This window comes from Plecotus auritus (assembly GCF_963455305.1).
Source record: "Plecotus auritus genome assembly, chromosome: 7".
Lineage (NCBI taxonomy): Eukaryota > Metazoa > Chordata > Mammalia > Chiroptera > Vespertilionidae > Plecotus > Plecotus auritus.
Window position 1 is genome coordinate 110001166 of NC_137774.1, and position 23539 is coordinate 110024704.

At 39.4% G+C, this 23539-nt stretch overlaps 1 pseudogene across 1 annotated transcript in view; it reads left to right on the forward strand.

Annotated features, from left to right (window-relative positions):
- The window catches only part of LOC308252742 (serine/threonine-protein kinase tousled-like 2), a 49358-nt pseudogene extending 27753 nt beyond the window's left edge, over window positions 1-21605 (forward strand). Inside the window, exons 2-3 of the transcript in view lie at window positions 19545-19638; window positions 19737-21605. The product of the transcript in view is annotated as a serine/threonine-protein kinase tousled-like 2 (transcript). The remainder of the gene's footprint in view (window positions 1-19544; window positions 19639-19736) is intronic.
- Window positions 21606-23539: the final 1934 nt, after the last annotated feature.

Sequence of the window (23539 nt, forward strand, 5' to 3'; positions counted from 1 at the left end):
GTGACCAAGCCCGGGGTTTATACAGGTGCACCTTAGCTAAGACAAATCTAAGCTCCCAAGGGACGCAGCCAGGCGGGCATCTGAGTGAGGATCTGTGAAAACAGGTCACCCCCTCCCTTGTCTGTCTCTTGCCACTGATCATCATGGGGTTGGGACAAAGTAAACCCACTGTTCTCAATTGCATGTTGAAAAAATTTAAAAGTGGTTTCAATGGAGACTATGATATTAAAATGAACCCCAAAACACTGAGGAAATTTTGTGAATTAGAATGGCCAGCCTTCAGGGTTGGCTGGCCCTTGGAAGGCTCCTTAGATAAAGGATTGGTCAGGACGGAATATAGTCACAAAAGACCCTGGACACTCAGATCAGTTCTCTTATATAGACAGCTGGTTAGAAATTGCTCAAACCTTGCCGCCTTGGGTCCAGTTCTGCATGTGTAAGAAGAGACAGAGTAAGGTTTTAGTAGCAGGAGAAAAGAAGCAGGCAGGACAGGAGAAATGAAGAACTATTGCTCTATTATTAAACCCACAATCGAGGCATGTGCTCTGACTGGGAATTGAACTGGAGACCTTTTGGTGTACGGGATGATGATGAGCAAACTGAGCCACACTGGCCAGGGCTAATTTATTAATTCTTAAAATTGAAATATAATTGACATGACATTAGACAGTAGTGGTTTCAGGTGTGCAACATAATGATTTAATATTTGTATAGTAAAATCACCACTGCAATAAGTCTAGTTAACACCCATCACCATGCATATTTATAATTTTTTTTCCTGTGAAATCTTTTGAGATCTACCCTCTTAGTAGCCTTTAAGTATGCAATACAGTACTATTAACTATAGTTGTTATGCTGTACATTATTCAAATAATTTTGTGTGGGATTTTGTACTTACATTTTGTGGTTAAGATGTTTCTCTCCCCGACTTACAGGGCATTTTTAGTGTAATTTCTTCCTTTTTATTACTAATAAGAGAGTAATCAGGATCAAAATTAGAGAAGTGAGTTAGTATGATGCCTAGAATAATTATGCTTTTGCTATTGTGTAATCATCACTTATAATTTTTGCATATTAATTAGTAGAGTGAACAACACTTTCATTTTAAATTGGGTTGACACGGAGAAATACCTGCAGTTAAAAGAATAAAATCTATAAAAATTACCTATCACTGAACACAGTAACCCAAACATAGTAGCCATTGCATTAAATTTTTGTTGAAAGTAGGGTTTGAATAGCACATCCTGTGTAAATAATGGCATTTCATGACAAAGGTGATATTTAAGTCTCAAATAACTGGCTTTTCCTTTGCAATAACACGAAGGGAGCAATAATCATTCTTTGTAAATTATTTGTCAGCATTATTTCATAGCATTGATAATGGACAGTGGGTTACTGAGTATCATTTTTCTCAGAAGAAAGACCAGCTTAGGCCTTCCTTAAATGAAATAAGTTGTCCACCCACATAAAATGGAACCCACACATGAGTTATGATATTATTAAGATTAAATCTAATACATTGAGAATAGAACTTTTGGTTAATTAGTGAACAAATTTTATTGCATGAATGACTAAAAGTTTCTGTCATAGCAGTGTGCATTTTTAAAGGCAAAAGGTTACCAACTCAAATACCTACAGAAAACTTTAAGGACACATAGGATGTCCCCAAAATGTATACACACACTTGGAATAATTATAAAGGCATTATTTATTAAAATACATTTCATTATCAAAATTGAGCTATCAGCTGTTTAAGTATGTATACACTTTTTTAGGGATACCCTGTGTATTAGTGGAATGGGCCTGGTATAGCGAATAGGAAGTGATGGTGACTGAAGCAGTGGAGAAATATGCCCAAACAATTCAAATTCAAACAACAACAACCACAGCAAAATAAATTATACTCTGTTTGGGGGGGAAAACAACCCCTCAAAACACCACCACCAAGACTTCTGCCCAGATTTAGCAATGGCCACCCATTTACAACCTTTTTTGAAGTCAATAGGCTGCTGCCAACATCTAACAGAATTGACCTTTGGTGTCCCCATGTTCCTCATAGTTTGAATCAAAAACTACTTGATATTCCACTCTTAACTCCTTGGCTTGTGACACTCTACTTTGTTCTTCTTTTATTAGGGAAAATGGTTCAGTGCTCCATATTTCACATGTCCATAGATGTGAGAAAATTACCACCTCAATGCCCAAGAGGGGGCAGTATTGGTGAAATGCTTCAGTTCCCTCTCTCTCCTCTCTTCACCACTCTCTGTCAAGAAGAGCACAGGAGCCTGATTCCCTTTGGAAGGAGTTACTGTGTTGAAAATCATGGTCCAGCCTGATAGATTTCTTTCTTTATTCCTGGATTGAGACAGGATAGAATCCATATCTCCTTTGAGTCTTCACATCTGAATATGCTCAAGATGCTCTGTAGTTTCACTTCTTCCTACGTGTGGTTCCCAAGACCTAGACTTGAGAGAAAGTAGCAGGAGGTCTCCACGTTGACTACAGATCCACACTACACCTTCCAATTCAAATTTGCAAGTAACAAAGGAGAGAATAAATTAAAACTCACACTTGGCCTCTGTTCTAGTTATCACTTGGTTCACGCTTTATAGTGAAGAAATGGTGAGGAGTTAGGTCCCCAGCAACCTATGGGGACTTACAAGCCTGTCTCAGAAAACTAAGGGTTCTTTTTTCTTTTTTTTGGCCACTGGCATTTACAACTCTTCCTTCAACTCTGAACACATGAACTTAATAAACTATTAAGAAATAGTTGAGAAAACATGGGCTAGGACATTTTATTTCCTCAAGATAAAATGTAAGATATAACTAGAGTTTAGGATAAATACAAGCAAGTTCTTTTATCTTAACATTCCATGCTTTATCGTGATCATTTTAAAATGCCTGTTATCTTAATATATCTCTATTAGAGAATAATGGAACTCTGCCTCTTGAAGCTTTAATGAGAAAGGGATAGTTGTCATCAGGTACAGTTACTGTCAATCAACTTAGGTATAAATGAGATGAGCAAAGTACTCATGTAAATTTTTCTGCCTCTCTTAAACCAGAGACTGTCTGAAACATAATTATCAAGAACTACTTTTAATGGACAGCCAGACTTCTGGAGAGTCTGTTGCTAGGGAACAAGGGAATCTTAGTGAGGAAAACTCCATAATATGGCTCTGTAAGAGGTGTATGCATTGGAAGAAATTAGTACTTTATATATATATGGAAAGTAAGTAAATGTAGATTATAATGGCTCAAATTTGTGAGTGTAGAAAAACCTCAGCCATGGAAAACTGTAAAAGGAGTCAGGGAAGTCAGTAAAGAGGATGTCTACACTGCTCTCCAGATCAGCAGAACAGGTTTTCTCAATCACCCATATGATTTGGTTCTTACTGAAATGCAAAGAAATTGGTTTCTGTATTTTTACCAAAGTTTCAATTATTCCATTTTGACTGAGACAGGGCTGCTCTAGAGGATGATAATGAGAAAGACTTTGAGTAGTCAGTTTCTTTGTTTCCATGTCAATCACCTAGTCTGAGTGGAGATAATGAATCTGGATATGGCAAACTGGTTTTGTAATACCAGCACTTCAAATCCTTAATAAGCTTGGTTTTGAATTAATAAGATTACAAAGGACATTGAGGCAGCACTGGAATAATGACACTCTCAGGAACCATAGCAACTACTGAAGTGCTGCCACCAGAACCAAAGTCATGGTAGACTGTTTATGCGAACAGTCCAAAGTTCTAAAGAACCAAAGAGAACATCAAGATAAGTAGGTCAAAAATCTTAAAGGTGAAATTCTTTCCGTACTAAAACATTAAAAAAACATATTTTAACTTGCATTTTAAAAATATCGTTGTTTAATATTTAAATCTTATTTTTAAAAGTTTATTATAAAGTTTTAAAATGTATACTTATCTCTCTGAATGTAAAGAACTTTGGCCCGATAACTCCACTATCCTTTCCCTTTAGATATGTTCAAAAATCACCACTTTGGAATTAATCAAAATTGTGATTTGGGGGAGATATCATAGGTCCTAAATCTGAGTGTTAGTATTTAAGAAAAAACTAATCAATAATTTAATGAATCGCAGGACTAATTGTAATTCCAGGAAACTTGGATCTGATGAGGACTGATTTGACCATTGAAGGATATGAGGGAAAAATACTTGAATTACAGGGTTGTGCTAACATATAAATGGACACAGAGGACAAAATGAGTTCCTTTTCTTTTTTTCTTTATTTCTTTTTTTTTTTTTAATTCTCACCCAAGGGTATTTTTTTTCCATTGATTTTTAGAGAGAATGAAATGGAGTGGGAGAGACAGAGAGAAACACCAATGTGAGAGAGATACATCAATGCGTTGCCTCCCCCATGTGCATGACCAGGGCCAGAAGCCTTCAACCGTGGTATGTGCCCTTGACCAAAATCAAACCCCAGGACCCTTCAGTCCACAAGCCGACACTCTATCCATTGAGCCAAATTGACTAGGGTCCAAATTAGTTTCTTAAGATGGATTCACCTCCTCCTAAGTATATTATTGGAATTACCTTTTATTTCTTTGTTGAAGAAGGCCCTCTTGCATGGGTAGAACTCACATGGTGCCGAGTACTGGTGAGTAGCTATGCCAAATGGGAAGGTCTGGAGCAATGCAGCACCCCCCAAGACAAAACTCAGGAGCAGTTCCAGATTCCAGCGAAAGTGAGGGATTTGGGAAGGAAATTGGAGAAACAGAGCCAGGTCAGGAGCATGATTAGGTGCTGAGCCTTCTTAAAACCCTCCATTCGTTTTCTGACTTGGCCATCAATATTCCTATGTGAGACATTAACTAGGGAATACAGGAAACAAAATGAAAGGAAATTGTATCAACCATGGCTTCAGTTTCTATTCAGGAAGATCTCTTAGTCACCCTTAATTGATAAATGAATTTTTTTTTCTAAGAACAATGCGTTTTAATTCCCAGCAGTCTGCCTTGGCAGTATTATAAATTTATTTTCTGCTGTGTTACCACAGGTTTATTCAAATTTCCCTACACCGAGTCATAACCTGATAGGTAAGATTTACAGTGTTTTACCTTAACTCAAATATTGAATTATAATATCATCACCAATGACATTTAGATAGAGGTGATTCAGAAAGAATGGTTAGACTCTCTGACTTCCCTTATTTATTTTATGACTATTAAAATACAAAACAAATTTAGGTGTTCACCCAGATATAACCTCTCTGGGGAAACTGGGATCTTGGGGCAACCAGAAAAAGCATGCTGCAGACCTTCAGTTGAAATCCTCATTTCCAGTCAGGTCCCCCCAATCCTGTTTTTCCAGGTGGTGGCTGCTGTCTCATTAGGCTGACACTACAATTCCAAGGCATCTGATTTTCCCACATGAATGAAACCGGAAATGCGACACTACTTATTCTGGTGGATAGTACCACAGTTTACAGCAAGTCTGATAATTCTTTTCTTAGTATTTACCATTCATGCCAACATGGGCACTTGGAGAAAAATAGCCATGGACTCTAATCATTATTAATACCCAGACAGACCCTTGCAAATATTTGTGAGTGGAGGCCAGGCTATTGTTACACTTCTCTGAGGAAGGAATCAAACTATTCTACTTTAGAAATTGAAAACCTTGTGATTGTGAAAAATAAGTGTTCCATATTTAGTGATGGTGAAGAACCTGTATCAATAAAGGTTAGATTTAGTTGCAAATAACAGAAAATCCTAAATAACCAGGAGTTTATTTCTCTGGAAGTCTGGATGCAAGGAGTACAGGACTAGTAGAGTAGTACCATGTTAATCAGAAACCTTGGTTCTTTCAATCTTGCTACGCTGGCCTTTCTTGACATGCTGCTTATGGCTCCAGATGGCGGCTGAAGCACTAGCCTTCATATTAATATTCTGTTAAGGAGACCCTAGAAGTCTCACACACATTTCCACTTTCATTTTATTGGCCAAATGTTAGTTACATGACTAAATCTATCTTCAAGGGAGGATTGGAAATATATATAGATATATTTTATATATAAATATGTATAGATATATTTTATCAACTGTTTAACTGAGATCCACTCTTCAATTACTAAGGAATAAAGGGAGAAGAAATGTTCAGAGTCTATTAGAAATATCTATCTCAGATGATATGAAAGAAATCTGTCACATCCAAGAGTTTGATCATTTTATTTTTAATTATTATAGTACAAACTAAATTTCTTCAGTCTTCACTCAAGAAATTTAAAAAAGGGGTCACATTAAAAATAATAACTCTTAGGTATCAGTCCAGAATCTTCTACAATGCTTTTGTATTTCCAGTGGTCTCCAGAAAGAATACTTTTTTGTGCTCTTAAATAAATCTAGTTAGTTTCCATGGGGCATGCAAGGAAGGATTGGAAATATATGCTGTCAAGTGTTCAATCAAGATGCATACTTCAATTTCTAAGAAACAAAGAGTAAGTGAATACTTAGAGTCAAGCAGGATTATCTATGTCAGATAATACAAAAATATTCTGTGTCTTCTTTTGCTCACTGGACATGCTGCGTGTGCCAAACATTCTGCTTATTGTTCCAACTCCTGCTGCAGCTCATGGGCATCAGACCTGTCTGGTTCTGTGCCTGTTTGAATTAGCTATAGTTGTGTGATATTACACACACATACACAATACTTAAAAATCAAGGCCATTTATTTTTAAATACTTCAGTGAGTATTTACTCTGATTAAAAACATTATCCTATAGCCCTCACCTGTGCGGCTCAGTTAATTGAACATTGTCCCATGCACCGAGAGGTTGCCAGTTCGATTCCCAATCAAGGCACATACCTGGGTTGTGGGCTCTCTCAATCCCTAGTAGGGGGCATTTAGGAGGCAGCTGATCAATGTCTCTCTCATTGATGTTTCTCTGTCCCTCTCTCTTCCCTTTCTCTAAAAAGTCAATGAAAAGGTATTTTAAAAATAAATAAATACAAATATTACCCTAAATAACCACAGTGCAATTACCAACTTCAGTATATTTATCATTGACACAACAACTTAATTAAATCTGCCTTCTAGATTCTGGTGGTGTGGATTTACCCTAAATTTTCCTTTATAAACAAATTATTCACCTTTGGATTCCCCTTCCCTAGGATTTCTAAGTATTCAAATCTTTCCTCAGTCCCCTGGGTCTTCAGTTTTGTAAATGGATATATGTTCCTTCCCAGTATTAAAAAACGTTTTTAGAGAGAGAAGAAATATTAAAAAAAGAAAATTTATATTACTTTATAAGACAAACAATAGTATGAACTAAAACCAGAGAAAATGTTTTATAGAAGACTTGATAAGAGTTATATTTTATACATTTTTTTGTATGATGATGCTCAAATATTTGTAAACCTTTAATATCTTAACAGAGTAATCAGTCTACTTAACCCCAGATTTCTTTACATTAAGCAACCATTTCTTTTCATAGATCAGTATTTTTTAAAAAAATTTCCTAGAATCTCCTGGGAAGCCTATAAAAAGATTTAATCAGCAAATTTTTGAGTGCTTAAATGTGTGCCAGATGCTGTTGTGTGGAAAAGCTTTGGTCCAAGAAAGGAATAACACAGTATTTATTTGGAATGCTTTCTCTGGCTGTCATGTTGAATATTCAATATGGGAGCAAGGTGGGATGAAGGGAGACCAATCCCAAAGTCTCTTTCTTTACACAAGCCAAATAAGAGATGGTAGTGACTTGGATGAAGGTTAAAATAATTGACAGTTGTGAAGTGGACAGATACTGGATTTATTTTGATGATGGAGTCAATAGAATTTGCTATTTGATTGGATCTGGGGTATGAGATTAAAAAACAGATTTGGCAGTGACATCAAGATTTTGGCCTGAGTAACTTTTCTCCATATTTTAACAATTAGAATGGACAAATACCAGGTAAGTTGGATGCTCTGATTAAGGTGTAAAAATATTTTCTACTAAAATATACTTTTGTAAACCCCAACAAGCAAAAACAAACAACCTAATTAAAAAATGAGCCAAAGATCTTAACATATACCGTAACAAAGAAGATGTACAGATGGCAAGTAAGCATAGGAAAAGATGCTCCACATCATATGTTATCAGCAAAATGCAAATTAAAACAATGATGAGATACCAATATACACCTATTAGAATGGCCAAAATCCAGAACACTGACAATACCAAATGTTGGTGAGGATGAGGTATAACAGGAAGTTCCATTTGTTGCTGGTGGGAATACAAAATGGTACAGCCACTTTGGAAGACAAGTTTGGTGGTTTCTTACAAATCTGAACACTCTTACTGTGTAATCCAGCAGTCACGTGATTTGATATTTACCCAAAGGAGTTTAAAACTTATGTTCACATGAAAACCTATTTCCTGGTGTTTACAGTAACTTTATAACTACCCAAACTTGGAAGCAACCAAGATGTTCTTCAGTAGGTGAATGGATAAACTGTGGTACATCCAGGCAATGGAATATTATTCAACACTGAAAGAGAGTGAGGTGTCAAGTCATGCTAAGACATGAGGGAACTTTAAATAAATATTATTAAGTGAAAGAAGTCAATCTGAAAAGGTTACATACTGTATCATTCCAACTATCTAACATTGTAGGAAAGGCAAAGCTATGGACACAGTGAAAAGATCAGTGGTTACCGGGAGTTGGGGTGGGGCAAAGGGAATCAATAAACAGAGCACAGGCAATTTTTATTTAATCTGTATAATATCATAAAATGATGGATGCATGTCATTCTACATTTGTCCAAACTCATAAAGTGCACAACACCAAAGGTGAACCCTAAAGTAGACTTTTCTGGGTGATTATGATATGTCAATATAGGTTCATTAGTTTAACAAATTATCATTCTGGTGGGGGATGTTGATAATTAGGAGGCTATGCATGTATAGGGGTAGGATGCCTTCCTCACAATTTTGCTGTAAATCTAAAAATTCTCTTTTAAAAAGTCTTAAATAAAGACACAACCCCTAAAACCTGCAAATCTGAGTAGATTATTCTTGAGACTCAGTTTTTTGGGGGTGGGAGGTTTAAATATCATTTCATAAGCTTCCATATAGTATAGGAATCTTTGCTACCTGAGTCTTCATATCCAAGTTCTGCTCCACACTTCCAGAGATGGAGAATTCAGTATTAGTAGGGCACCAACTACATTTTGAATAGTTTGAAATGTTAAGAAATTCTGTCTTGTGTTCCAGGAAAAATTTACTTGTTCATCATTCTGCCTCTGCAGCTGTGTAGACTAAGTCTATATTTTCTGTCACATAACAACATTTGAATATTTAAAAATAATTATACATCCTCTAAAGTTTCTCTTCTCCAATACCTTTAGGGGACTCCTTCTTTTGTATCTGTGATAAACCAGGAGAGTATGTCTAGGTTTTATTGAATAGACTATGTATTTTGATCTTTTAGTTTCTTCTCTCTGAAGAATTTTCCAGTTTTACTTTCAGATTTCTACATTGACTGATTGGACAGTAGCCAAAGTAAACATTGGCTCTAGAAATTATATCTAATAAGGCTTTACTCATTTCCCTTATTGTAAAGATATTTATGAGTCAGGGTGAATAAAAGTTATTTTTGAACCTGAATGAAAGGATATTGTATTGTGTTGCACACTTATTTTCCTCTAGTGTCTTTCTTTTCCCATTTCTTATTGAGTAATTATCTTCCTTTTCTTCTTTTCTAAAATATAACAGAGATATGTAAAGCCTTAATCCCTATTCAACAAATACACTTATCTCCAGGATTAAGAACAACTGTTGTTGAACTTTGAGGATTTGGTTGGGTTGAAGGAAAGTCAATATGAATTTACAGTTTGACAAAAGGTAATGAAATCTGAAGTTTTATAAACAGAGGCAGAGTGACTTGAAATAAAGAAGTAACTGTACCTTTCTAGTTACTGGTTTGACACATCTAAAGTGTGTTCAGTTTGGGTATGATCATTCTTGTGCCGGGCAGACAAGAGCGTGGATAGGAGACAGCTCAACTATGTTTTGGCCTCTCTCATCACCATCACTGGTATAAACCATAGGTAAAAAGTGAATTGGAGGAAGTCTGGCAACCTCCCCACTTTATGCGCACATGCTTCTCAAGGAAACCATCCCAAGGATATGGAGAATCAGGACAGTTGCTGTGGTCACTCTGAGCTACTTGTCCCAGGCCTGTTACCTGAGTGTGCTGTCCCACTCCTTGTTTACTACAGGAGTTTGGGCTTTGTCTTGGTCTAGCCATTGGAACCTACTGTCAGTATATCATCTTTACGTAGGGAAGAGTGTATGTGCCTTCTAGAGACAAAAATTTTTCAGATTTAAAAAACATGAATTTTCAGATGTCATGAACAGGAATCATCTTGAGGCAACAACATTGCCCTTGGTAAGGACTTAGTTGAGGGTGTTAAGGCAGGGAAGGTGCATGGTGACTACGATGCATTATCTTGGCAGGTCAGTTGAGGGAGACCAAAGGAAGAGAGGACAAGCCCTGGGGTGCAGTCTAATTCAGACAGTTCTCTCTACATGATATACCTAGACATTTTCTCTTGGGAATACTTACCTGGCCTCCTATCTTATCAAAATAGACTCGGTCAAAATCCCACTCTGTTCAAATATTCTTTTCTGTTGGGTCCCTACATTATCATTATTCAGTTGTGGTTAAAAGGACGTTAAAGAGGGAATAGATGGGAGGAATATCAGCTAAGTAACAGGATGATCGGGGAGATTTTTATGCCATTAGAATCATATCATGCTGCTAACTGCCTACATTTTTTAAAACATTCTTTTTGACTAGAAACTTCTTTCTCATTGCAAATTCCTTTTTACATTATACACTATTTTCCTTTAGAAGGGAAACTGTCTTTTGCAAAGGGGAAAGTAATAAAAGTGAGCAAAAGTGGTCCTATGTTCTCTCTGGCTTATATTTATTATCTTTAAGTACATAGTTTTGTCAATTATTTATATGGGAAAAGTAGAAGAAAAGTTAGGCATCCTCAACCTGAGAATAAAAGTCTGAAATTTTATTATTTTATGAAAATATATTTTGTTCTACTTCCTATGCACTAGGTAATAAAACAAGACCTACCTCCCACTGAAAACATGGGTCCCCAGCATTGATTTCCCTAGATCCAGTCTGTTTCTTCTCTGCTCTGAGCTCTGCAAACCTGACCCCTATGGATGGCATCACTAGACTTCTTTACTCTCTGGCTTCTTCTCAGGTTTGAATGATGGGGGATATAGGTACGATACATCTTGTACTGTGGATGGAGATATAGGTAAGATACATCTTGGACTGTGGATGGAGATATAGGTACGATACATCTTGTACTGTGGATGGAGATATAGGTAAGATACATCTTGTACTGTGGATGGAGATATAGGTATGATACTCTTGTACTGTGGATGGAGATATTGGTATGATACTCTTGGACTGTGGATGGAGATATAGGTAAGATACATCTTGGACTGTGGATGGAGATATAGGTATGATACATCTTGTACTGTGGATGGAGATATAGGTAAGATACATCTTGTACTGTGGATGGAGATATAGGTAAGATACATCTTGTACTGTGGATGGAGATATAGGTAAGATACATCTTGTACTGTGGATGGAGATATAGGTAAGATACATCTTGGACTGTGGATGGAGATATAGGTAAGATACATCTTGGACTGTGGATGGAGATATAGGTACGATACTCTTGGACTGTGGTTGGAGATATAGGTACGATACTCTTGGACTGTGGATGGAGATATAGGTAAGATACATCTTAGACTGTGGATGGAGATATAGGTAAGATACATCTTGGACTGTGGATGGAGATATAGGTGAAATATGTCTTGTACAGTGGATGGAGATATAGTAAAATACATCTTGTACTATGGAGCCTTTCTTGGCTCCAACTCTTACTAGCTCTAGTAATGTCATCCTCTCCTTGCCCTCAGGCCTATAAGATATAGCAGATTCCCACTGGTAAAAATTGCTGGTGCATATGTGTCTGGCAATAAGCTCTCTTCATTTAAATTCTTGGAGCAGGTCGTTTGTTTCCTGTTGGCACTTTATAGCATGGGCTCAAGAAAAGCTTACGTAAATCTTGAATCTTTCAATTTATTCTCCACCTTTTTATTAGGCACCTTCTATTTGTACTGTCTTAGGCGCTGGGATGATGGATACCAGTTAGTTCTCTTAGACAATGGGGGGATGGACACCTGTTAGGAGTGGCATTTGTCAAGGAGGGCAGCAGGCTAACTATAGTGTAGTCCTTCATATTCTATTGGAGCTAAACTTTTGACCTTGAAGGATCACTGGTCTGAAGTCCCAAGTCATTGACTGTGCTCTCACCGAGAGACCTGTAACTGTTGCTGAATGAGCTGTTCCATCTGTAAATGTTTCCCTAGGTAAATAGTTGTCTTGCCACTTTATAAATTTTTTTTAAAAATATATTTTATTGATATTTCACAGAGAGGAAGGGAGAGAGATAGAGAGCCAGAAACATCGATGAGAGAGAAACATCGATCAGCTGCCTCCTGCACACCTCCTACTGGGGATGTGCCTGCAACCAAGGTACATGCCCTTGACCGGAATCGAACCCAGGACCCTTCAGTCCGCAGGCTGACGCTCTATCCACTGAGCCAAACCGGTTTTGGCTGTCTTGCCACTTTAAATGCGAAGGATATGACAATGTATTTGTATATACTAGTACTTATGGATGTGTATAGTGGGATGAGAGTATGAAGAACAAAGAATAAACCAATGCCTCAAATTCTTTTTTTTAACCCATTTTCTTTCTATTTTGATGAGATGTATCTGTAGACAGAGTAGAAGGGACCTATGCTTATTTGGAAAACTTAGAATTTGATGAATAGAAAGTACCTAGTCTCTGAATTAGATAGATCTGAAGTGGAACATAGGCACCTAGAGGGGCAGGGAAAGGGAATGCAGCAGTTTTCTCCAAGGATAGGGAATAAGAGCAATTAAAACGCTGACTAACTGAACCCCAGCTTTGCCACTTACTAATTACATAGCCTCTGGCAAATCATTTAACCTTATCAACCCTCAGCATTCTTCCCTGTTCGTGGGGGCAATTCTACATAAGTATATTGTAAAGTTGTTGAGATATATAGAGCATTTTCCATGCACTAATTGCTTAAAAATTATTGCTGCTATTATTGTACAATCATAATAATGGCAATAGATGATTTCATCATTGTGTGAAAATCACAGATTGCATTTACACAAACCTAGATGGTATAGCCTACTACATACCTAGGGTATATGTTACACCTCTTGTTCCTAGGTTATTAACCCGTACAGCACGTTAATGTACTGAACACTGTGGATACTTTTACACAATGAAATATATTTGTAATTACCTAAATGTAGAAAAGGTAGAGTAAAATTATGCTATAAAAAATAAAAAATGGACCACCTGTGCAGGGCACTTACCATAAATGAAGCTTACAGGACTGGGATTGGCTCTGGGTGAGTCCGTGAGTGAGTAGTGAGTGAATAAGAAGGCCCAACATATTACTACATACTACTGTAGACTTAATAAACACTATTCACTTAGTCTACACTAAATGTATAAAATAACATGAGATTAAATCACGCATAAGATAAAATGATACTATCAAAGAGACATGGTAAGCATGAGATGTATGAGGTTGCTGCCAGTGTAACATGGCATATTGTTTACAGCAAACTTTTTTTTTAATTTAAATTCTTTATTGTTTAAAGTATTACATAAGTCTTCTTCCCCCCACCCCTCATTGACCTGTCCCCAGCTGCTCCCAACCCCTCAGCACATGCTCTCACTCATCCTACGTCTGTATCCATTGGTTATGCTCATATGCATATACAAATCCTTTGGTTGATCTCTCACTCCCTTTCCCCCCCCCCCACGCCCACTCCCCGCCTTCCCTCTTAGGTTAGACCGTTTGTTCGATGCCTCTATGTCTCCAGTTCTATTTTTGTTCATCAATTTATGTTGTTTATTATATTCCACAAACAAGTGAGATCATGTGATATTTACGTATCTTTCTCTGAATGGCTTATTTCACTTAGCATAATGATCTCCAGGTCCATCCATGCTGTTGCAACTAGTAAGAGTTCTTTTTATTTTTTTTACAACAGTGTAGTATTCCATTGTACCATTTTTAATCCACTCATCTGCTGATGGGCACTTAGGCTGTTTCCAAATCTTAGCTATTGTAAATTGTCCTGCTATGAACATAGGGGTGCATATATCCTTTCTGATTGGTGTTTCTGCTTTCTTAGGATATATTCCTATAAGTGGGATTACTGGGTCAAATGGGAGTGCCATTTTTAATTTTTTGAGGAAACGCCATGCTGTTTTCCACAGTGGCTGCAGCAGTCTGCATTCCCACCAGCAGTGCACAAGGGTTCTTTTTTCTCCACATCCTCGCTAGCACTTGTTGTTCGTTGATGATAGCCATTCTGACAGGTGTGAGATGGTACTTCATTGTTGTTTTGATTTGCATCTCTCAGATGATTAGTGACTTTGAGCATGTTTTCATGTCTGTTGGCCTTCTGTAGGTCCTCTTTTGAAAAGTGTCTATTTAGGTCCTCTGCCCACTTTTTGATTGGATTGTTTATCTCCTTTTGTTAAGTTGTATGAGTTCCCAGTAAATTTGGAAACAAACTTTTTTTTTATAAGTAGACAGAGTACACTTTAAAGTAATGATAAAAAATATAGTGTAGTAAATACATAAGCCAGTAACATAGTTGTTTATTATCATTATCAATTTCTAGGTTACTGTACATAGTTGTATGTGCTATACTTTTATACAACTAGTAGGAAGTAGGTTTGTTTGCACCAGCATCACCACAAACAAATGAGCAATTTTTGTGCTATGAAGTTATAATGGCTATGATGTGACTAGGATAGGAATTTTTCAGCACCATTATAATTTTATGGGACCACCATCATATATGTGGTCCATGTTGATGGAAACGTCATTATGCAATGCATGACTGTACAGAATATTCTTTTGCCTATCAACATACTCTCCCATCTCTTCTTTTCCACCAATACACTTCTATACTTTTTTTCCTATTCGCTGATATACTATTATCTCCTCTGTCTGTTCTTAAGTTTTATGAGTTTGGGACTATGTCTTTTAAAGCAGTTCTTCTGGAAGCTCTCATCAAATTTACAAACTAATAATGTCTAACTCTCAGCTCTCTGCATTCTGCAAAGCATTTGTGTTTGCTAGGCTATATTAATATTTATCTTTTGGAAAATCAGTATGCCTCGGTAAGGAGGCAAGAAGCCAAGTGCTAGATACAAGCCTTTGAAATGAGGAAAAAGAATAAAGGTCAGGTCCTAAGGATGTTGATCTGGAGTTAAATCTTGTTCATAAATGGCCTCTGTAAACACATCTTTGGCCAGCAGTCACTGACCTCTTCAGGATTTGGTCTTGTGAGATGATTCCCTGGTCATTAGTTCAGCAGACTATGTATTCCTACTTACAGAAATCATACAACAACCATATTTATTTACCACATCTCCCAAGTCTTTAAATAAGTACTAAGTAGCTGTACTCAAATTAGTAAGGTCATTGTGACATTACCCAAGTTTAATAAGAAGAAAAGGAAGATTTATGCCAATTTAGTAACACTTCAGAAACTTTTAATTTACAAGACAATGATTTGAGACAGTATTTACTGAGGTCTGACATTCTGTAACTAAGGCCAGGACTGTGCCTAAAACTGTGCAGAATGAATTGAAGAACACATTATCTTCCCTTGACCAAGAATATCTCATCTCCCTCCAAGTCTGCATGAATCTGCCTTGTGGCCTCCAATGATTAGAGTCATTCTTTTTAGTGAAAATAAACCAGAATATTTTATAAAGGAATGCTATATGCTGGGTCCTTCACTGGGTATGAATAATAATAAAAATATACAAAAGATTCAAGTCATGTCATCAAGTAAGTTGTCAGTATGATTTAAGGCATTTTCTTGGAACAGTTTCCACTCTTTTGGCTGCAGTGGCTAAACCCAACTCAAATTAGCTTAGTCCAAAATAAAAATAGAGCAATTTGTTGGCTGATTTACATGAACCATGGGAATGATAGAAATTGTCTTGGGGCTCAAAAGTTTCTCTCATCTGACTATGTTTCTCTGAGTTGAAATCACTCTTGGATGGCCTTTCCTTTGTATCTGAAATTGTGGCCATCAGCCACACAACAATTTATTACCAAAAAGGAAAATATGCTTTCTTTAGTTCTGATTTGTAATAGCCATAGGACTCTGATGGACCTAACTTAGCTCAAGTGGTTGGTGGGGATGTAGGATAAAAGCCTGTCTCTGGAACTACTGAGATGGGGTCCAAGAGAAGTTTCCCCAAACATCTGGGGACTTACAATACAATATATATCCACCAGCCTCTTCTAAGTACCCATAAATTATTACTCTTTGTCAGGTTTTTGGAAAGTGATTAAGGCAGACACTAAAATTAATGAAGAAAATTTGCAGAATTGTATGCATTAACTCTTAGCTAATTTACTAATTTGCAACACCATCAAAGGCCATGGTGTCTGAAGAGAAAGTTGTTTTCTGTACTAATATCTTACCTAATAATAGACAAACATGTAATTTGACCATACCTCTGCTACGCCCATAGCCAATCAGAGTGAATATGCAAATTAACTCAACAAAGATGGCGGTTAATTTGCATACATAGGCTCCCAGTGCCTGGATCCCGGGAACATTCTGGCACCCAGGTCACTCTGAGGTAGGCCCCGTGTGGGCCCTGAGCAGCCTGGGAAGGGCCTGAGCCAGGGGGCTCCTGGGCAGGGCCAAGCATGTGATCAGAGCTGAGGGGGCAGGGGTGGAGCTGGTGATCAGAGGGAGCTGGGAGTCCCCTGCCCAGGCCTAAAGCTTCGGCCAGAGGCTTTAGGCCTGGGCAGGGCCCAGCCAGCGATTGGTGTGAACTACAGAGGAAACACCTTTTCTGACTGCTCATTGGCTAAGCTTCCTGAATGCCACTGGTAATATTCTTGGTAACTTGGGTAATAAGAATCCAAAAAGGTGATCTAGGGTTTTTCCACCACACTTCTGGAGAAAAAAATGAAGGTCCACTGCTGGAGGGCTAAGAAATGTCATATCCTGCCCTGGCCAGTTTGGCTCAGTGGTTAATGCCTCGGCCTGCCGACCTCAGGGTCTGGGTTCAATCCTGATCAAGGGCATGTACCTAGGTTGCAGGCTCCTCCCTGGCTGGGGCCCAGGTCAGGGCTCATGCAGGAGGCAACCAATCGAAGTGTTCCTCTCACTTTGATGTTTCTCTCTGTCTTTCCCTTTCCCTTTCTCTTCCACATTCTCTAAAAGTCAATGGAAACATATCCTCAGGTGAGGATAAAAAAAAAAAAAGGAAAGAAAGAAATGTCATATCCTATGAAAGACACATCTTGAAAATGCCTAAAGAAAGTTGTCATTTTTTCATGGTGAAGGGACTGGAGTCCGTGTTGATGAAAACACCTTGGTGGCTGTGGTGACTGGCAGTGGCTGCAGCAGCGGGGTGATGGGGCTGGTGCCTTCCCCTGATCGGCCCAGTCGTCTCCCACATGGGAGGCCAGGATATCCCCTGAGGGCTCCCAGTATGTGAGAGGGGGCAGGTTGGGCTGAGGGACCCCCCACCCCCAGTGCATGAATTTCTTGCACCAGGCCCCTAGTCCTATATAATAAAGAGGTAATATGCTAATTGACCGTTACTCCAACACACAAGATGGCCACACCCATGTGGTCAAAGATGGCTGCTCCCATGTGGACACAAGATGGCCAGAAGGGGAGGGCAGTTGTGGGTGACCAGGCCAGCAGGGGAGGGCAGTTGGGGGGGACCAGGCCTGCAGGGGAGGACAGTTAGGGGTGACTGGGCCGGCAGGGGAGGGCAGTTGGGGCAACCAGGCCTGCAGGGGAGGACAGTTAGGGGTGACTGGGCCAGCAGGGGAGGGCAGTTAGGGGTGATCAGGCCGGCAGGAGAGCAGTTAGGCATCAATCAGGCTGGCAGGGGAGTGGTTAGGGAGTGATCAGGCTGGCAGGCAGAAGCAGTTAGGGGCAATCATGCAGGCGTGGCAGATGAGTCCTGGATTGTGAGAGGGATGTCGGGATCGGGCCTAAACAGGCAGTCAGATATCCCTCGAGGGGTCCCAGATTGGAGAGGGTGCAGGCTGGCCTGAGGGACACCACCCCGCCCGTGCACGAATTTCATGCACTGGGCCTCTAGTACTTTAATAATTGAATTCTTTACTGATGAGGTAGAGATTTTAAGGTTTGTTTTAATTTTAGATGCAAAATGCTGTACCTGGTAACAGTAATGCACACAATATTCCAGCATGCCTGCACACCTACAGTTTTTGTTAATTAAAAAAAACACACATTATGAACCTGAAACATAATTCATTTCTAATAAGGAATGTTTAAGAAAACTGGTTTAAAATGATCTGAGTATTCTTCTTATAAAAAATTGCAAGCTTTCACAACCATCTTTTGGAAATGCCTGAAATCTAGCTGAATGAAAGTCCTACCACGAGGGTTTTACAGAAGCCACGTTTAGCCTGGTGATGGACAGAATTTATTTACAAAAGACATGGCAGTTATTGAGGGAGAAGTTGCAACCATCAGCTACTGAATCCTAGCAGGCAGACCATTTATTTCAGGGACTTCAGGCCTTTGAAGGAGAGTAGGTTTCAGTTGCTGAAGTTTTCTAGCAGTGAACTCAAAGTGTCATTGACAAATGTCTCAATACTTTTGCCAACTCTACACTAACCTATCCAGTTCCCCCAGAAAGTTATACCACAACCACAGTACTCATCCCACCATGTAATCTGATGGTTGATATCCAGATTAGATGCGTGGAAGGTGAGGAGACTAAAGTCAATTGCACTGCCATGGCCAGCAAACCAGCCAGACTATCCGATGGTTCAAAGGGAACAAGGAGCTCAAAAGTAAATCCGAGGCGGAAGAGTGGTCAGACCTGTTCCCTGTGACTATTCAGCTGATACTGAAGATACACAAGGATGGGGTCCCCGTGATCTGTCAGGTGGAGCACCCTGTCATCATCAGGAACTTGCAGACCCATCTGGAAGTATAGCATAAGCCTCCAGTGCATATTCAAATGACTCACCATCTACAAGGCTTAACCCAGGAAGGGGAATGCACTTGAGTTAACATGTGAAGCCATCTGGAAGCCCCAGTAAGTTCTAAAGGCCAAGGTTGGCAGAAGGTCATGAGCAGAAATGTCACAACACAGAGATGTGCATTCACAACTCATTGTCCTATCTCCTGTCCTCTGATGTAAAGAGTGGAATATTTTCCAGGAAATGAAAGAATATTCAGTGGAATAAACATTTTAAAACAGCAAGGTTTCGTCCTTTTAGGTGCCAGAAGGCTGGTCTAAGACCTCTCCCCACCCCTGCCCTCTTGTGCAGCCTGGCCCCATAGCAGCTTCCCCAGGAGGGGGTGTGAAAGGGGGTTAAGACACTCAGGAGAGGTTTCTAAGAAATAACAGGATGGCCAGTGAACCAGAAAAGAAAATCAGAACCATATGAAACTAGCCAAGGGAGAGACACTGCTAGGGAACATAAAATTAGTGGTTACTTTAAGTTTGCTGGGAGAAGTGGGCCAGGAGCCGGCCCTGGCAGAAGTGTTCCCCCAGTTGCATGATCCTCACAGCACCATTCCTTATCCGATCCCTTACCAGGAGAGTAGAAGAGCCCCTCTATGGTTTAGATGGCAGCGCTGCAAAGGAGGTACCGGAGGAGCTGTCTGCTCTGCCAACCTTGGTGTCAGTGGTGCTAGCAAAACCTTGGCTCCAACACAGAGCAGCTGACACGGAGGGTGGTTGGCCTCTGCTTCACTTTGGTTTCAGCTCAGCAAAACAGTCCCTCTTCTACAGGATCTGGTAACAGAGCATTCCTGCAGCTCCAGAAACAGATGTCCACCCAGCAGAGACAGACCCAGTCTGCTCACAAGAAAAAAATACCTGCATTAGGAAACAGTAAGAATTCTGACTTAGAGAAGAAGGAGGGGAGAACAGATGATTTGTTAAGAGCAAATTGTAATCTGAGACCACAGATTGATGAATAGCAAAAAAAAAAAAAAAAAAAAAAAAAAAAAAATTCTAGAGAAATACAAAGAATGATTAAATGGATGTGTGACAATGAGCAAGAAACTCCTCGAAAAGAAGAAACAAGAGAAGATTGCATGTAGAGATCAGAGCATGCAAGACAGCTTGACATTGGGCCATGCTACCACTGTCTAACATGGGGCTTCTTTTACTGAACAATGGACAGAGGGTTATGCTTTTCAGAACCTTATCAAGCAATAGGTAGTATAAATTTACAGAGGAAGAGATAGAAAGACAATGGAAAATGTTAGCAAAGCAGAAACCTCCTGTCTTGGGACAGGCCCCTCCAGTAACCAAAGAGCAGAAACAGTGGAAAGCAAAACCAAGGGAGCTGAAAATGAAATGTTAACATTAGCAGAACACCATGAACAAGCAGAAATCTTCAAACTCAGATTAGGTGATCCTCTTATAAAGGGGGAAGCAGAGATCCATGCACGGCTAGAAAGGGTTAGAAATCTATATATCATGGATCTAAAAAAAAAAAAACCACCCAAAACCATATTGAAGATAATTCACAATTTAAGGATCATCCAATGTGAAATGACAGATATTTGTTGGTACATCTTTTGGGTAGAGGATGTTTCAGTGACTTTTACAAGGCATTTGATCTAACAGAAGAAATATATGTAGCTATGAAAATTCACTAGTTGAATAAAAACTGGAGAGATGAGAATTATCACAAACTATGTAGGGAATACCAGATTCACAAAGACCTAGATTATTCTAGAATAGTTAAACTGTATAATTACTTTTCACTGGACATTGACTTGTTTTGTACAGTATTGGAATACTGTGACAGAAATGATCTGGACCTCTACCTGAAACAGTACAAATTAATGTCGGAGAAAGAGGCCCGAGCCATTATCATGTAGATTGTGAGTGTTTTAAATAAATAAAATGAAATAAAAACTCCCATCAGACACTATGACATCAAACCAGGTAATATTCTTTTAGTAAATGGTAGAGCGTATAGAGAGATAAAAATCACAGATTTTGGACTTTCCAAGATCATGAATGATGATAGTTACAGTTCAGTGAACGGCATGGATCTAACATCACAAGGTGCAGGTACTTACTGGTATTTACCACCAGAGTGTTTTGTGGTTGAGAAAGAACCATCAAAGATCTAAAAGTTGACCTCTGGTCAGTGGGTATGATCTTCTACCAGTGTCTTTATGGAAGGAAGCCTTTTGGCCATAGCAGGTCTCCAGCAAGACATTCTACAAGAAAATACCATTCTTAAAGCTACTGAAGTGCAGTTTCTGCCAACGCCAGTAGTAACACCTAAAGCATTTATTTGAGAATGCTTGGCCTACCAAGAGGAGGACCATGTCAATGTCCAGCAGCTGGCCTCACATCCAAAAGTCAGTCACCACTAGTAGCCCTGCTGAAGCTGCTATCACCTCAACCTCTGGGTCATCCAACAACAGTTCTTCAAATTGAGACCCTCTCCTAGGCCACCAGCTGCCCAACATGCACAAAGTGTACTGATGGCATTCAGTGGCAGGTTTGGAGCACAGTGAACATGAATAGATCTCATGAAACCTGTACCAGGTGCTTTGATTTTCTTGCCTTTTCTCCCGCATCCATAGAGCATGACAGCATGATGCTCATTTAGGATAAACATTGGACAGCTGTGACAGGCCTTGTAGGAAAAGGTTCCTCCCAAAGTTTGGGTGTCAATGGCTGCTGCATATGGCTGCTCTGAGCAAATTAAGATTAAAAAGAGAAACTGGTTCCATGTACTGTGAACTGGAAAACATGCAGGGTCATGTGGGTTCCTGATGCAGTGCTTCAGATAAAGAATGTGGATTTGAAAATACACACTGGGCTAGTCCAGTGTCAATATTTAAACTGGTTCTTATTTTTTAATAAAGTTGAGGTAACATTCCCACAAAAGCATATCTGGGGATGGTGTTTGACTTTAGAGGAAAAAAAGTTGCTGTTGCCTGTTAAAGACACTAGCATTTGTGTTTTATCTCTAAACTATTTCAATTTTTAAAAACATGCGGTTTCCTCCCCCACCCCATTACATTTTTGAAAAAAATGTTGGGTCATAAAGTGAAACCCATATTAGCAAGTCCCTGGCAATGTTCATTCTAATCAGATGCAGCTTTCTTCTCTGTCTGGTCTCCTGTGTGCAATTGCCTCCCTCATCTCAATAGGGAAGAAACTGAGTGGGAGTACTGATGTGTGGGGTTTTGCCATTAGACAAAGGATAAGGTTTAAAGACTGCAGCTTGGGTCTCTCTAGGTTTTCAACTGTTTCTTTTTCTTTTCTTGTTTTGTTTGTTTTTGTTAATCCTCACCAGAGGATAATTTCTTTTTTCCATTGCTTTTCAGAGAGAGTGGAAGGGAGGGAGGAGGAGAGAGATAGGGGGGTGGAGAGAAAAATTGATATGTGAGAAACACATGGACTGGTTGCCTCCTGCACATGCCCTGACCAGAAGTTTCTGACTTCTCTCTGCCTTACTTCCGCAATTTAAACCAACCTTCTCTGTACTGTGTTTTCAGCAAGGTTATGCTAAAGGTCTGAGATAAAGAATATTCTTTCTTGCTCCTTGGGAAGCTGCGTATTCTTGTTTGTTTATTTGTTTTCTAAAAATCTTGGCACTTGCTTTTTCCACCTTCCAAAAGATAAGGAATAGAAATGAACAATTGTTCTTTCAAAGGTAGCTTAAGGCAGGACAAAGCACTGCTTCAGACAAAGGCCTGTCTAGTCTTACAGGGACCTGCCTGGCAAAAAGCCAGTTTATATTGTTGATGGGGTGGGTGGGGATGGGGGGAATGGCACCAGGCATTAGATCTCGGTTCAGCAAACTAAGTTCTTGAGTTCTGGCTAAGAGAAGAATTCAGAGCCTAGACTTGAATTATAAGAGGAAGTTTACTTAGAAAGACACAGAGGTAGAAGGGGTGAGCCATGGAAGAAATGGGCTCAGGAAACAAGTTACAGAGTCAAAAGAAGGCCCTTGGGGCTTTGGGAAGAGGAGGAGATATGAGCCTTGAGCGACAAAAAGGGAAGGAGAGGCATGAGTTTGCTCCTGAAAAGAGGGAGAGGAAGAGAAAGAGAGAGAGAGAACGCCCTAGGGAAAGAAGGGGGAAAGGAGTAAGTATGCTCCACAGAGAGAGCCAGGCTGGGTCCTCCATCCAGAGGGCTTTTATTTGAGGTCTCAGAGGAGGATCTCAGTAGAATAGTTATCAGCTTTCCCAGGTGTGTCTCCTCAGGGCCGGTCTCCACAGCTTAAGGCAGCTCCAGGGGAGGAGGTCATTAGTTATTGCCGCTTGCTCTGAGTTCAGCCAAGGCATAGCTCCACCTGGTGCTTCTTTTCTGGGCCTGGAGCTGAAACACAGCTGAGGCCCAAATGTCATCTCTGGGGT